This window comes from Sturnus vulgaris, chromosome 1, assembly GCF_052056855.1.
Source record: "Sturnus vulgaris isolate bStuVul1 chromosome 1, bStuVul1.hap1, whole genome shotgun sequence".
In the NCBI taxonomy this organism is placed as follows: domain Eukaryota; kingdom Metazoa; phylum Chordata; class Aves; order Passeriformes; family Sturnidae; genus Sturnus; species Sturnus vulgaris.
Window position 1 is genome coordinate 36,094,574 of NC_142243.1, and position 16,573 is coordinate 36,111,146.

At 42.3% G+C, this 16,573-nt stretch overlaps 1 long non-coding RNA gene across 1 annotated transcript; it reads left to right on the forward strand.

Annotated features, from left to right (window-relative positions):
• The first annotated feature begins 11,452 nt into the window (after positions 1 to 11,452).
• On the forward strand, positions 11,453 to 12,696 carry LOC148225152 (uncharacterized). The gene is made up of 2 exons (XR_015803288.1): positions 11,453 to 11,755; positions 12,313 to 12,696. It is a non-coding gene; the product is annotated as an uncharacterized LOC148225152 (long non-coding RNA).
• The last annotated feature ends 3,877 nt before the right edge of the window (positions 12,697 to 16,573 follow it).

Genomic DNA, 16,573 nt, shown 5'->3' on the forward strand with positions numbered 1-16,573 from the left:
GAAGAAGTGATTTAAGAAGGGAGTGAATGAGTCAGGTCCAACTATCTGTTGGGAGGATAATAGATGGAAGTTTCAGTACGTGATTAAGAAAGGATTGTGGAAAATAGTCAGAAAGAGAGGTTGGGGAGAGAATAAAAAGAAAAGAAGGAATTAGGTGTGAAACAAGTGTTTGGCAAAAGAAGTGAGATTGGTATATTAAGCGAAGGAGTTGAACCGCAGAACGAATGAGAGAGAGCAAGGGAAATGTTGCTGCCAGAGATGGGTCAGAGGAAAAGTAAAATCTCTGACCCAGGGGTTGTGAATTATGAGAATAGTTCACGAGAACCCAGTGTGCCTGGGAACCGAGAGGGGGTTTACCAGAAGGGGAGCGAGATTCCTCAGGACAGCCCCCTGGGGATAGTGTTACAATACTAAAGTACAAGGGAATCCCAAAGAGAAAAAGTAAGCAGAAAATTATACAGTACTGTATGTTTGAGTGGAGAAAAGAAAAGATTTGTGCAAATAATTTGTACTGGCCAGAGTTTAAATCATTTGAAGATTAGATTTGTCAGGTTTTAAATCTATATATGAGTTGAAAACAACGTTTTAATTAGGAAAAAAAAAGTTAATATGCTGCTTTGTGGCTTCCAAAAAGTGTGTGGGGGGTAAATTTATAGTTCAAAGGCAAGAAAAAGAAGGTTATTCCTTATACCCTTTGCAAACTAAAGGACGGGCAGCAAGAAGGGACTGGCTAAAGCCATGGGACTCGTTAAATCACCTCCCACCCCCATACAGACAGCCTGTCCAGCCTGTCCAGCCCTTGGTCCCCGATGCACCCCCTATTCAAGACGAGCCAGTAGCACACAGAACTAGAGGCAGAAGGGAACAAGAGGAAGAAAGTGACAAAGAAGGCGAGGAAGCAGGAAGGGAAGATAGATTATACCCTCTTAGAGAGGTTCCAATGGCAAATCTGGCCCCAGGACAGGGACCTATTGCTTACGTGAGTGCTCCCCTGAATACTAGGGACGTTAGGAAATTTAAGAAAGAGATGGGCAGGATGCCAGAAGATCATATTGAGGTAGCAAAGAAACTAGATCAGTTATTAAGACTGAATATTTACACCTGAGTGGAATTGCAGTCTATTTTAGAAATCTTGTTTACAGTGGAAGAGAAAAATGATTAGATAGTCAGGAATACAGGCTTAGAATAGAGATCATTAGAAGCCAAACCAAAGAGATCAGAAATGGCCTATGGCAGATCCAAATTGTAATAATCAGGAGGTAGAACATAGGCAAAATATGAGAGATTTCAAGTAAATGATTATCCAAGGTATTCAAGAAGCAATGCCCAGAGGACAAAATATAGGGAAATCTCTGAGTGAGCACCAAGGGAAAGATGAATGCCTGGCAGAATGGTTAAAGAGACTAAAAAAAAAAAAAAAAAAAAAAGGATTTGCAGTTATACTCAAGCATAGACCCCAATACACCAGCAGGGCAGGTCCTTTTGAAAACACAATTTGTAGCTAAGTCTTAGGGGGGGACATCAGGAAAAAATTAGAAAAATTGGAAGATTAGCAGGATAGGAGCTTCAGGAGTTGTTAAAGGAAGCACAAGAAGCGTATGTTCGGAGAGATGAGGAAAAGAAAATTAAAGCCAGGATTCTAATAACAGCAATCCAAGAAATACAAACAGCCACAAACACAAAGAATTTATCAGGAAAAAAAATATTAATTCAAGAAAACTAAGGGGGGGTCAGGAGCTCATTTATTTAATATGAACCAAAATACCAGAAGACCCCTTGATAAAGCTGAAAGTAGATTCTCAAAATGAAGAAATCATATTTTTAGTAGACACAAGGACTTTGTTTTAGTTTAAGGTAAATTTAGAAAGAAACTTTTGAATAGAATTTTTCTGGGAAACAAATTTAAGCAATCTTTTTTTAATTAGTTAGAGAAAAAAAAAATATTTCCTCAGAGAGAAGTGGAAAAAATAACTATTTATTTAACAGGCAAAATACTTTTCAGTATAAAAATGAACAATATTAAACAACAAAACTTCTTATTGTTTCAAAAAGATGACAGATTCAAAAGAAGGGTTTTTTTGTAAGTTGCAGCTTAACTTACTTAGTCTAGTATCAGTTCCTTCAGTGCTGGGAAATGCCTTGGCCCAGGCCAGGCTAGGTGGGCTACGGTGTGAGCTTCCAGTGCTTTCTTGGGTTTTCAGTCCAGAGCAAAATTAAATAATTCAAGAAAAAAAAAAAAAGAAGAAAAACACACTCCAGGGAATTTTTTTTATTTTAATTGGTTAAAAAGAAAAAAAAAAACAAAAAAAAAACCTAACCAAAAAGTAAAAGAGAGTTCTCTCCCGCTGTCCACTGCAGACAACTAGGTCTGTGAGCAGGAATGCGGGGGAGTCAGTGTAGTTTCTGATAACTAATTCTGCACTCAGTCTCTCCTCTTTCACTCCTGGAATCAGTCTTAAAGCTGCAGAATTCAATATTCAACACCAACTGAACAGACTATTTAAAGATACAAGCATCATAAAATAAAAAGAAACAATTTGGCTGATAATAAAGCAGGGGGGAGCCCTAGGAAAAAACGGCAGTGTGAGTGTGGCTTTTCGGGAAGCAAAAGCACAGGGTGGGGCAACATGCTTTTCCTTGGCAGAAGTGAAAGCTGTGAAAAAGCTGGGGGTAACCCTGAAAAAAGGATGAATTTTTCTGCCCAATAGTAAAAGAGTGGTGCCAGGACTTTTGGCCCAACAGATCCCAGACAGCTCACATGGGGGGATTCACTGGGGCACGAGAGCACTTTGTGACCATTTTTGTAAAATTTTATTAAAAAAACCCAAAAAAACCAAAAAAAACAAATTACTCAAAAAAAATTGTAATAAATCAAATGAAACTAAGGAGAGTACTGGGTGCCAAAAGCTACAGTCCATATAGAGTTAGCATAGAACCACTGTACTTTGGGACCAAGGGAGAATGTGATTTTTGTATGTGCAGTGAAAAAAAAAATATTATTTTACTGCTGTTTGAAATACCAGTTTAAAGTTGTTTTAAAAGGTGCATTATCAAAGTCTGGACATCCTGAATTAACTGCCTGCTGCAACCTCATTGAACCTGAAGGCAGAACAGCGCTGATGAGAAAGAATCAGACACCTAGTTGATCAATGAAAACAGCCCAGGAGGATTGAAAAATTTCTCCAAAAGCCTCCAACAGTCAACATTAACTGATTTATTTGAAGAACTACCACTCAAGAGAAAGAGACTGGTAACACCTATTATTGAGGAGGCCCAAAAACAATTAGAACATTGGCAATGTCGTACTCATGGCTTAGAATGCCGCCCATGGATTTGTATTCTTTGCACTTGCTGTTTTTAATTCATGGTGGAGAGTAACTAGGGCAAAAGAAAAAGAGAGACAATTGCTTTGTTTCAGTTGTTCAGGGCGTATGCATGATCAGCTAACAACAGAAGGATTTTTTAGTGACTTCTATGGGAAACCATTAAGACATGAAAACGGGACCTTTTATGCCGCAATTCAACTAATAGAGAATCAGGACCAGCTACTCCTTGCCATATTAACTTTTGTGCAGGCTAAAGAACAAGCAATCCAAAATATTATAAATCAGAGTATCATAACTGGCAATTGCTGTGGAGAAGAAGTCTATGTGCCACGTAGTAAAACGTCTCACCAGCAAATTGGCATCGTGAGTATATCTATTGGTGGAAAAGAAGCTTTAGAAAACCAAAAAGAAGAATTATTTAATTGAAATAGTGTAATTTTGTTGTGGTTGGCATATCTCCGGAGCTTTACTAAATTGGGGAAAAAAAAAAAAAAAAAAAATTATTAGCTAATCAATCTAGGGAAAGAGATAAGGCAGTGCTGCAGAACTATAAATATTTTGTGCCATCTTTGGAACAGAAAAAGTTAAAATAGATCGTGCGAACCTTATGAGGCCAAGGGTACCAAAGAAAAAAGAAATCCCAGGATGAAAACTTTGCTACCGAGAAGATGGACATCTCGGCCCTTGGCTGCAACCCAAGGGGCCTTGAGACAGGTAGAAAGTTAAAATTCCTGAGGATTCTTTTCATGGTGCTTACAATAATACCCCTAGCAGCTGGCCAGAACCGTAAGACTGCATGGAATGGAAAAGAACAGGCCATGCAGGAACAAATTACAAGACGACAAACCACTCAAGAAGCAGAAATAAAGACACGAACCCTTCCTGATCCCTGTGACAAATGCAATCAATCCATGTGGGTCAAGAATAAGATGGAATCAGTATTTGTGGCACACCCATATATTAGTGCAGCTTGTTATGATCGTAGCAGCTTCTTAGAAATTTGTGTAAAAAGTTCAAAATTGTATTGGGTAAGAAAAAATTTGGGATTCAGGGGACGAGCTCCTTACCCTAATGATAATCAACTCGGTCCTAGATACGAACATTTTTTTGTGTTTTGAAAAGGATGAAAAAGGAAAAGGGTCAAAGAAAAAACTAATTGGAAAACAAAAAGAAACAATGAAGGATAGGGAAATAATCAAAAAGAAAGAGTTAGAAGAACTGGATGAGCTGTATAAACAATTAAAACAGCACTATAGCGACTGGGATTTGCCAACTTCAAACAAAAATTTGTTTGTAGATCTGATGCAAGAAATTGCCACCGAATTAGGGTTATCTAAATGTTTTGTTTGTGGAGGACTTAGGATGGCTGAAAGATGGCCATGGAGAGGTGAAGGTTTGGCTCCAGAACAATTTTTAAAATGGAATCATACACAAATTTCTAAGACCCTAAGACGGCCTGAAGGCTGGGTCCTGAGTCATCAAGTCATTGGAACAGTTTGTATAACTCGGGAAGGGAGAAAATACACTGAAGTGGTAGGATATACTCCTTGCCTATCTACTTTAGTAGTAAATTCAGACAATAACACAAAGACCTGGCGACCCAAGAGTCCTACTGGATACTGGGGAATAGCAAAAGAAATGAATTGCGAGTGGAATAATCAAACTAATTTGTGCTGGCATAACAGTTCTGGAGCTAACCCCTACCAATCCATAAAAGACTTGAAATCTTATTGGGAACAACCAGAAAATACAAAAGAAAGATGGAAAGCCCCTGATGGAATATATTGGATTTGTGGGCAACGAGCATAGTGAACTACCCCGAAAATGGGAGGGAACTTGTACCTTAGGGATTATACGACCCTCCTTCTTTGTCATACCAAGGTCTAAGGGCGATGTACTAGGAACACCACTTTATGAAACCTTAAAAAGAAAAAAAAGAGAATTAAATCTCGACTTTCCGATGGCGGGAGGAAACCAAAAATGGAAAGATGAAGAATGGCCTGCAGAAAGAATTATAGCATACTATGAACCTGCTACTTGGGCTCAGGATGGGTCTTGAGGATATAGAACTCCAATTTACCTATTAAACCGGTTGATAAGGCTCCAGGCCGTAGTAGAAGTCGTCTCAAACCACACAGCGGACGCCTTAAAGTTGTTGGCCAAACAGCATTCACAAATGCGAGCATTTGTATATCAAAACAGAATTGCCCTAGACTATCTGTTGGCAGAAGAAAGAGAAGTTTGTAGGAGGTATAATGAATCTGAGTGCTGTGTGGAAATGGATGACCACGGGGAAACCATCACCAAACTTGCTGGCGAAAAAGTGGCACATGTACCAGTTTAAAAATGGAATTCTATCCTGAAAGCTGACTGGTGGAATAATCTTTTTGAGGGTGTGTGGTGGAAAAAATTAGGATTCATGCTATTGTGTTCTGTTTTAAGTCTATTGTTTCTGCCTTGCATGATATCCTATCTAATCAAACTAATCCACTCAGTAATTCAAGGAATGCAACTTACAGCCATGCCCATGGATCTAAAATCAACAGAAAAAAAAAAAAAAAATTAAATTCCTTGATGGTACTGAAAGCACAATCCACTTGCACTCGAAGAAGAAAAATCGAGAAAATAGTGACTGAATGCAAAGAGAATACCCTGGCATGAGAAATGTTAACCAAATTTGAGAAAAAGTGTGAAAAGCTGAATGCCACATGAAAAATGTTAGAAAAATTAGAAGCTAGTATAAAGAAACATAGACGATACCAAGTAGCAACTTTTTAGAGCACGAATCAATATAATCAAAAAGAGAAATGGGGGAATTGTGATAAATGTGATTCGTGCTAATTAAGTTGTAACTATATTAACAAAATTGTATTTAGATCAATAGAAGACAATTGTTACAGAGTGAGAAGGGGGAGATGGGTGAGACAGGATAAAAGACATCTTACAGATGTTGGGAGTCGAAGAAAGAGGTTAGAAGAAAATCAGATAAGAAGAGTCGAAGGACGAAGGTCTGATAAGTGGCATCTAGAAATACAGCTTCAACCTTGAAGCTGTCAAAAATGGAATGATCACAAGCATGGGACTTAATTAAAGTCATGTTATGGAAAACATCTGCTCAGTCACACAGGGCGCCTGCGCTACCTGCAGGTCACACCTCGGTCACTGATGGTGATGATGGGCCTTCACCGGAAATAAGACCCTTAAAAGGATAAGAGACCCCCTAACCCATTAGTAGAGCATGCGCCGTGCAGTATAGTTACGTAGATCTTAGGAATAGAAACTAGGAGGAGCTTTCTAGAAACTTCTGTAGCCTACAGTATATAAGTGGGATTGTTAGCCTGGATGCTTTGATACGTGAGGAATGGCGAACCACTCCCTGTATCCCCGGTCGGAGGGGGGGCCCCTCCCCGGTCGGTTTTGCTTATGCTTTATACGAACCTCAATTATACTAAATTACTTACTGCCAAATTTTGTATATTCTTAAATATATGCACTTTGATTGTTTCATCTCCAATACTTTAATTGTCATCTCCAATACTTTGATTGTATTCATTTTGTTACTATTAAAAACTTACTATTAAATTTAATCTTGTTGCTTGATAAATTGGGAAAAATAGAACATCATTCATAACATATACAAAGAGTCTCATTCTCATTGCAATATGATTTAAAGCTGTGCTGCAACCAACTAACCACTGCAGCATGATAGTCTTGAAAACAGGCAGTTTAGAGAAGAACTGTTGAATTACCTTGATTTAGAAAAGCACTCCTTTTGGATTCAAGAGCCTGTAGGGGAAGAGTAGATTTACTTTTAAGCTCTTTTTAATTCTCAACCATCACACTGAGTAGGCTGGTAGCCAAACTAAAAGGCATTATAGGTAGGATAGAGAGCAAACATTCCTTAAGCTGTATTTAATAGGCTAAAATGGTTGAGCTGCTTGATTAAAAAAAAAAAAATCCTCAGAGTTATAGAATCATAGAATATCCTTAGTTGGAAAGGGCCAATAAGGATCATCAAAGTCCAACTCCCAGGGAACTCCTATAGTCACTGCTAGCATAATGAACTTTCCAAAACCGCAAAAAAAGAATTATTTTAATGTACACAATGTTAATAAATGCTCTGCAGTAGACACATCTGTCAATTTATGTTTTCCTACCTCTTTCTGACACCTTTAGGGTACATTGTACTGCCTGCACATTTTATGGGCATATAACACACCTGCACCTTACAGATGTTGTATACAATAATGCATTATTTAGAGATAAATTTGGCTTTGGATTAATTATTAATCAGATTCCAACTGTAATGGGACAGCTTAAACATGCATACTTTATTATAAACAAGTATAACAAACAAGTATGTGCTAGACTGTCACCTGAACAATCAAGTCAAGCAATTTAAATTATCACCAGAATTGTAGAGATACTTACAATAATGAAAAAACATATTTCAAGCAGAGGTGTCAGAAAAGCAACATTTAAACAAGATAATTGCTAATTAAAGTTTTTCATGTTTGAATAAAAAGTATTTGGTGTATTAGCAATAATCTGTATTTGGCTTCTTTAAACACTGGCCATGTAGCCACTGGTTAAGGGTTTAAACATATCCTGTTTCTTGGCATGTTTCTACTGCCACACTATTTGAGTTAGAAAAGTTCAATGGGTAATGTTAGCTTAGCTGTGGAACTTTGATATTTAATAGGATTTTATGAAAAAGGCTAATATGTGCACATGACAGCAAGTCCTCACAGTTAAATATTGTCATAGAAGGGTCTTTTGATTCCAGTATAATCCTTATTTCATTTAACAATTAAACAAATAGAGCCTGGTGAGCCCACTACTGAATAATGATAATGAAAACGTTTCTTCACCTCTTGATCTTCAAAAAGTTCTGGCAAAGAAAGTATACAGTTCACATTAGTATCACATGAACTACTTTGGAATCCTGATCTCACAGGGATAAACAAGGTCTCTATGGAGTAGCTCAGTCTTGGTGACCATTTCTGGGATTTAGTTTATCAGAAATGCCTCCTTTTGTACATGGAAATATTTTTCAGCTTTAAGCATTCAAAATGCATTTGAATAAACACCATGCTAATTTAAAGAAGTCCTGTAAAACAGAATGGGACAAAAAGAAAAATCAGTGAATGGTCATCAGAAGAAATCTTAGATTTGGAGAATTAATTATTTGCTACTTCTGTCTTGCTAGCATAACCCTTCTAGTTTAGTGTCTGATACAATGTTTCTATCAGTAATTGAATTTCACTACTTAGAAGAAGCATAATACAGATAGTATTACATTGATTCATGTTAAGACTAGATTCAGAAGTTTTCCTATTTGCATTGGATCATCATCTTCACAGTCAAAAGTCTGGCAATGTCTGCAGGTCTTGATATCATTCATTACGGAATTGCCAGGGCTAAAGTTCAATGATTTCTTTTTCAGTGTTGTTATCTTGTTTCTATACAGGTTGGACAGATAGGCAGAGTTGAAAAGGGTTTTTTCAATCCTTTTTTTTTTCTCTGAGACAGGACTGATCAAATTTTGCTAAAGGCCTTAAAACTGGTATTCTGCTATGTGCATCTGTGACAATTGATAAAAGATTCGTGTTAATCACAAAAGCATTGGGGTTTGTATAAACCAGAATACTAAGCTGAAGTGAAGCATGGACACTAGATAAAGGAAATTATATGATTAAATAATTCTGTTTAAAATCACCTTGTTATGTTATATTATGTTGTATTATGTTACATTACATTATGTTATATTATGTTTTTCAAATAAGTTGTATCGGCTACCAGCTTGCAAAATCGGACTTCCCAAAAAGCCCTTCCTACCTTTGTCTAATCAATACTGCCTATCCCAAAAACCAGACTCCCAGAACTTCTTTGGTGGTCATCTACAAGGACCGGATAGCAATCTGTGACTGATTGTCACCCAAAGGCTTTGTGAATTTGTGAACAACGAGAAACCACAGTATAAGAAGAGGCTGCAAACAAAGGTTCGGTGGAGCGTGGAGTGGGTGGAGCGTGGAGTGGGCGGTGACCCCTCACGTTGCCCAGCGCGCTGCTTGCTCTGTCTATATCAAATAAAACAACCTAAATTTTGCTGAATATCGAGACTTTTGTCTCTCATTTATAACACATCTTAAGCAGCAAGATGACAGAAAGCACACATCTTCCTCACCAATTTACTGGCAACACTCTGTGACAAATGATTCTAATAATATTTTGTGCCTGTTGCGTATAAATTTCATCTTTCAGAAGAAACAGTGACGCTCCTAATGACAAAGTGTCTCCTGTAGGGATGGTTTGTGATGTCCACATCTGTAGATACAATACTGGATAATATTTAATATTCAAGGATGACTTTTCCTAATTAAAAGGCAAGGCAAGTTGTTCAGGCAAGAGATGTTCACATAAGGGCAAATGGTAAAATCAGTTCATGAAAACCACAAACTTTGGCTATTTCAGATCTTAAGTTTAATATTAATATCCCTAGTGTTTACAGCCTAAATCCTGCAAATGTGCAGGTTTTCATTTAACCTTAAGCTTTGTTAATAGTTTGATTAAATTGGGACCATATATGAGTCATGTAGCAGGGTCAGATTCTGAACTTCCTCGACCCACTAGAAATGATAATGGATAAGTAATATTGTCCAAAGAGTGTCATACTTTCCTCCAATCTGCATCACACCTTACGGTTCCTTTTCTGCTGCAGTGACAAGCACCATTGTTCAGATTGCAGACAGAATATTGAAGAAAACGCTCTCACCAGCACCAGTCTGTAAGCTGGTGGCTGTTCAATGACCATGGGGACACAAATGTGAATCTCTTCAGGAAGAGGAGATTGAAATGAGGGCTCTCATCTGCCAAGTGATCTAAACAGTAAAAACAGACAGAAGACATCATCCCTGTGGCTCTGTGTTTTGGAGTAGTAAGCTGTCCCTTGGTGTTCTGAAGGAGAAGCTGGAGACAGCTCAGGGCAGTAGGCCCTCATACAAAGATGTGATGGCACTGCTCTGCAGTCCATGGTAAAGCCCTGGAGCTGGGGGACAGGGCTGAAAATGTACCCTTCAATCCAGAGTTTTCACCACCAGTATGCTGAAGGGGGATATTTCTGCTGCCTTATTCAAGCTATCTAGGGTAGGTATCTGATGTCTGTGCCAGCGGTTCCAGGCACAGTCAGTGATCTCCTGAGGGCAACTGGGGGAACCTAAATTAAAAGTGTAGCGCTTTCATTCGACTATAATCTGAGTCAAGCTCCTGCATTAAGCACTTCAGCCAAATGCTGAAGGTCAGATGGTGTGGGTCGTCTTAGGTGTCTCTTTGCTCAGTGTGACTCTTTGCACTTTTATTTCTACAATTTCAAATTTTACTCGTGTTCTCAATGTATTGTCTCCCCAACTGACTCAATTTCTGAATTTCAAGCAAAGGGCCAAGTGCCTCAACTCTGGCATTTCATTTCCCTTTATTCAACTTAATCGTGAAATATCAAGCTCTTGCAGCCGTGTTAAGAGGTAAAAATAAATACGTGGCTCTCTAAGAGACTGCTCTTCCACCGAGTCCCTCCAGTTCGTCTCATAGCAAACCTAAACCAATTTTTGGGGTACGTGAGGGCACTCCGGCCGGGCACGCTGTGTTGTGGGCACGCTGTGTTGTGGACACGCTTGAGGGTAACCATCAAGCTGCAGTTTCCGTTAAGCTTTTAATATTCCAGCACTCCATCACATTCGTTCCTTTTTAAATTAAAGGCTCTAATTGGACTAATTGGGCTCTCATTGGCCTGTCGGCTCCCGGTAGGGCGCGGGAACAGCGGCTCCACCGCCGCCCCCCGCCCTTGCTGCGCCCCTCGGGTGGGCAGGGCGGGTGAAGGGCCCGGGGCCCCGACGGGAGGAGCGGAGGATGCGGCGGGGCGCGGGGGGCCGGCGAGCGGGTTGCCTTGTGCCAGCCAGCCCGGAGCGCGGGCGAGAGCGCGGGGCGGGAGCGTGCGGAGGAACGCCGCGGTGAGCCGGGGCGCGGGAGGGGCGGGCGCGGGTCCTGCCCTCCGGCGGAGCGCCCCCGAGCTGCCGGAGGGGGGTGCTGGCGGCGGGGCCGCCCATCCGCGCGGGGCCGGCCCTGTGACTGCCGGCGGCGGCGGGGGGGCGAGCCCGGATCGCTCGCTCTGCCTTCCCCGGAGAGTTTGCTCGCGGGGGCGGCCGGGGCTGCCTCTCCTCTCAGCGTTGCCGGCGTTTCCCCCCCAGGACTGCTGCCGAGCGTTGGGCCGGGGAAGGCGGCGGCACCAGCAGAGAGCGAGGGAAGCAGCCACATGAATCAGTTTCTCTCTGTATCCGGCTCCGGGCAGAGGCGGCGACCATAGCGGGGAGGAGGGGAGAGGGGGAAAAGCGGCTCCTGCAGCAGCGGCAGCCGAGGCTCCCCTCGCCGCCGAGGTGGGTAGCGGGGCCGCAGCGTGTGGGCGGGGGGCGGCTGCGGCCGGGGCTGCCGGGGCTGCCGCTGCCCGGCCGGGCTGTCTGCGCTCCGGGGCGGCTGCATGTCGGCAGGCAGCGGGAACGGAGAAAAGTTGCCGAGGGCGCCCGGGGGCTGCCCGGCGGGGCGGCGACCCTGCTCGTGTTCCGCCGCTTCTGGCCGCCGCTCGTGGCCCGAGAGCGGCTGCGACGGATCGTCCCCGCCGTGCGTGGGACGGGCTTTCCCCCGGGCCGGGGCCGGAGGCTTTGGGGCGTGTTCTGCAAGTTCTCTTTTCGGCTGCCATATGCGCGGGGGGGAGAGACTTTGGCTCAAAATCCCCCGATCGTAAATATGATAAAAGATTCGTGTTAATCACAAAAGCATTGGGGTTTGTATAAACCAGAATACTAAGCTCTGAAGTGAAGCATGGACACTAAATAAAGGAGATTATATGATCAAATAATTCTGTTTCAAATCACCTTGTTATGTTATATTATGTTGTATTATGTGACATTATATTATGTTATATTTTCCAAATAAGTTGTATCGGCTACCAGCTTGCAAAATCAGACTTCCCTATAGCCTTTCATGCCTTTGTGTGATCAATGCTGCCTATCTGAAGGAGCACACTTCCAGAACTTCTCTAGTGGTTATCTACAAGGACCAGATGGCTATCTGTGACTGATTATCGCCCGGAGGCCTTGTAAATTTATGTAAGGATGTTTATTCGACCACCACCGCTTACCTGGCAAAATTATGACAGCAAAAACCCCTCAAAATTATTGATTACAACGAGAAACCACAGTATAAGAAGAGGCTGCAAACAAAGGTTCGGTGGAGCGTGGAGTGGGCGGTGACCCCTCACGTTGCCCAGCGCGCTGCTTGCTCTGTCTATATCAAATAAAACAACCTAAGTTTTGCTGAATATCGAAACTTTTGTCTCTCATTTATAACATAAATAAGAGAGAAAGCGGAAGGAGGGGAGGGGGGCAGCGGTGGTGCTTCTGCCGTAGCCAGGGAGGCTGATGGCGGAGTTTGGCAGCGGTGGCGGCACCGGCGGCGGGGGGCTGCCCTCCTCCCCGGGGCCGGTCCAAGGCAAGGTGGCGTTCAAGGCAGGAGATGGGGAAGGAGGAGGAGGCGGTGGCGGGAGATCCCGCTTTGATAGTGCGGGCAGCCGGGTCTCCAACGGGGACTGTGCCCAGCCGGGAGCCGGTGAGGAGCCGGGATCAGCTCCTCCTGCAAGCCCGGAGAGCAGCAGCAAAGAGAAAGGATTTTCCAGCAGTCAACAACGAGAAGACAAACCCGGCATCCCCCGGAGGAGCAGCATAATTAAGGTAAGAGCTCTTGCTCCTCCCCATCGGGGTCTTTTTCTCTGTGACAGAGGCGGGGAGATGCGGGCGATACGTTGAGCCTTGGCCCTAGATGAAAGGACAGGCAGCTTTTTCCTTTCTCTTTTTTCCTCCCCCCTGTGGCGAGGGGACTTGATTTTTCCTTTGTCAGAAGTGGACAGCAGTGAGAGGGTGGCTTTGTATACAGCCACGCTTGAGGGTAGCAGGGCGTCATGTTTTGAGGTTTATTAAAGTAGAAGGCTCTAACTCCTGTTGGGGAAGGCGAGATAAACTAGCTGGCTTGTGACAAGACAACATGGGCACCAGCCTGGCAGGGAAAGATATGAATTGCACAGTATGCTTGTTATTTGGGATGCACCTGTGCAGAGCAATTTAGTGGCTCCATTGGCTTGTGTGTGTGACAGGCACACAGCAGGTGATGAGAGATTCAGGATCTCATTGGGCTGGGGGTGGGAGACGGTACAATAGGGAACATTCTTCTTGTTAAAAATGACAGCTCGTTTAGCAGTAGGCTGAGTTGTACTTCACCTATAGAAACATGTTTATACTTAGCTCTGCATATTCTGAACGCTTGGGTTTCAGCTTGGAAAGCAGGGGGAGCATCAGTGGCAGAATGTAGCTTGGGCAAAAAGGAATGCATTTTTTAAAAAATACAATTATTTCTACAAATAGGCTTACTTTGGTCTCTTAAATCCATGGTTCCTCTGATATGTGTTGGGTTAGCTTTCCCAATCCCAGTGAAAAGGTTGAGAGAACATAGACACTGCTCCAATGGTGTAACAGCTGTGAAATGAGGCACAACTTCAAGTACTTAAAATCTGAATTTAATCAAGATCAGCTAGATCTAAATTAAGCTAGATGTGTTGTCTTCTTAGATATTTATAAGCTTCCAAAATCAGTTGTGGTGGGCTGACCTTGGCTGGATTCCAGATACCTACCAAAGCCACTCTATCACTCCCCTCCTCAGGTAGACACGGAAGAGAAATAAAAGACTCATGGGTCGAGAAAAGGATATAGGGAGAGATCTCTCAGAAATTAATGTCATGGACAAAACATGTCAGTAATTTGTTAATTACGGTTAGTTTGGGGAAATTAATTTATTTCTAATCAAATCAGTATAGGATAACAAGAAATAAAGCCAAATGTTGAAAACACCTTCCCTCCATTTTGCCCCTCTCCTGTGGTGCAGGGGATGTGGAATGGGGGCTGTGGTCAGTTCATCACATGTTTCTGCTGTTCCTTCTTCCTCAGGGGGAGGATTGCTCACACTTCTGCCCTGCTCCAGCATTGGGTCTCCTCCATGGGAGGGAGAACTTCCACGAACTTCTCCAGCCTGAGTCTTGCCCACAGGGTGTGTTCTTCATGAGCTGCTCCAGTGTGGTTCCCACATGGGATCACCAATCCTTCCAGGAGCCCTCTGCAGTGTGGGTTTTCCACAGGGTTGCAGCCTTGTTCAGGCATCCACCTCCTCTGCCATGGAGTCCTCCTGCCCTAGGGAGCAGCCTGTCTCACCATGTCTCTCTGTGGGCTGCAGGGAAATCTCAGCTCCGGCACCTGGAGCACCTCCTCCCAGCCCTTCACTGACCTTGGTGTCTGCAGTGTTGTTTCACTTGTCAATTGTGCCCCCCTTTCTCTGGCTGCAAGTGCTTCCAATCAGTTTTTTTCCCTACCCTGTTAAGTCTGTTATCCCAGGGGCTCTACCACAGTCACTGGTGGCACTGGCTTGGCCATCTCGGAGCCGGCTGGCATTGGCTCTGTCGGTCACAGGCGAAGCGTCTGGCAGCTTCTCACAGGAGCCACCCTGCTGCCAAAATCTTGTCATGCAAACTCAAGAGACATTACACTCCTTATCATTAAAATCCACATCCATCATACGATCTTCACAAATTTCAGTCACATCAACAAAAAAGAATTCCCCATGCCAAAATAAAAACCACCAACATCACAACACCAAACAGAACACATGCAGTTCACCACAGTTAGAATGTAAGTTTCACATCATCAGTCGTTGTTTTGTCCATATCCTCTGTTGTTCTGTTGATTGGATGATAGAAAAACATGTAGAATATCAAGACTAGTAGTGTATTGAAAGTTGTGTTACTGTCTCCCGGGCCTTGCTGTAAAAAACAAGGGGAGAGCAAGGGCAGTGAGCATTTGAACACATTTGACAGGCTGTACCCACCCTTCCTGTTTGAGCAGTGATGCTGGGCGTGTACCTGTGTGTGTGTGCTAAAGAAATCATAACAATGGACAGGGGCAGCTGAGCTTGGTATTGGAATAACTATATTTGCTGGATTTGCCAGAGATTTTTTTTTTAATAGGTCTGATACTTCTTAACAGTTTCTTGTTTCTTCTGTGGTAGCCCAAGAAAGACAGTGGTGTTGTTTGCAGGGTGTGCCATGCTGTTGTACTACTTTGTAGTGTATGATTTAATTATACAGCAACCTTCTGCCTCTCTGGGGACCAAGCAAGGTCACAGTACCTAGGGATTTGTGATATATTAAGATCAAGAAGCATGAGATAAGGAAATAGGTTTTGAATTCATAGGTACTCGAGTCAAGGTTCTTAGTTTCTACAGCAATGATAACACTTTGGAATACAAAATTATTCAACTTTCTACTATTATTGCTGCTGAATACCGTTTTGCAGATGTGAACAGTAATCTGTGCAGCAGACAAGAACTGATTACTAAAACTTTGTGTTATTATTTGAATAATTATCTCAAGTGGAAAAATGTAACAACAATGCATTTAAAGTTATGCGTTCCATATTTATTTTAGATATGACTGTTTTAATACTTTTGGGAAAAATCACTTGTCTAAATATATTCTGAATATGATTCTTCTTGCTTAGTTCAGCAGTTCAGGTGGTTAGAGTCTAGATGTGTAGGTGCCTGGTTTTCACTATGAAACATTCCGGAACATCTGGCACGGGTAGTAAACCTTAAGATGCTTCTTGCCTGCTCTTGCAGAACAGAAGTCTGTAAAGAGTGGAAAAAGTAAGATGTAATATGCTTTTGGGAAGTGTTTCTGGGCTTTTAATAGCTTATATCACTAAAACTGCTCTTAAAGAAGATGGCAACCTCAAGGAGCAGGTCTGTTCCTTGCAGTTGTAGATTTCATACATTCATGCAAAACATGACTTTGCAGTTGATCTATAAAATGCACCTTTATGGAATATTTGATACTTAAATACTGTGTCTGCCAATTACTGGTTGTGTTGGTTTGAAAGTAAAACCAGTGCGAGACTCCAAGTCAGTAATACAATTTAATAGGAGAAAAGAGAAAAAAAGATAAAATACATGCAATAATATAAAAGAAACAACCACCAACACAGTCAGAAATACAACCTGACACCCTGTCAGTCAGGGTGTTGGTAGCAGTCCCTATAAATGGTGGCTGCAGTCCTCCTGGATGACAGATGTGGTTCTGTTGAAGCAGTGCTCCTGTAGAA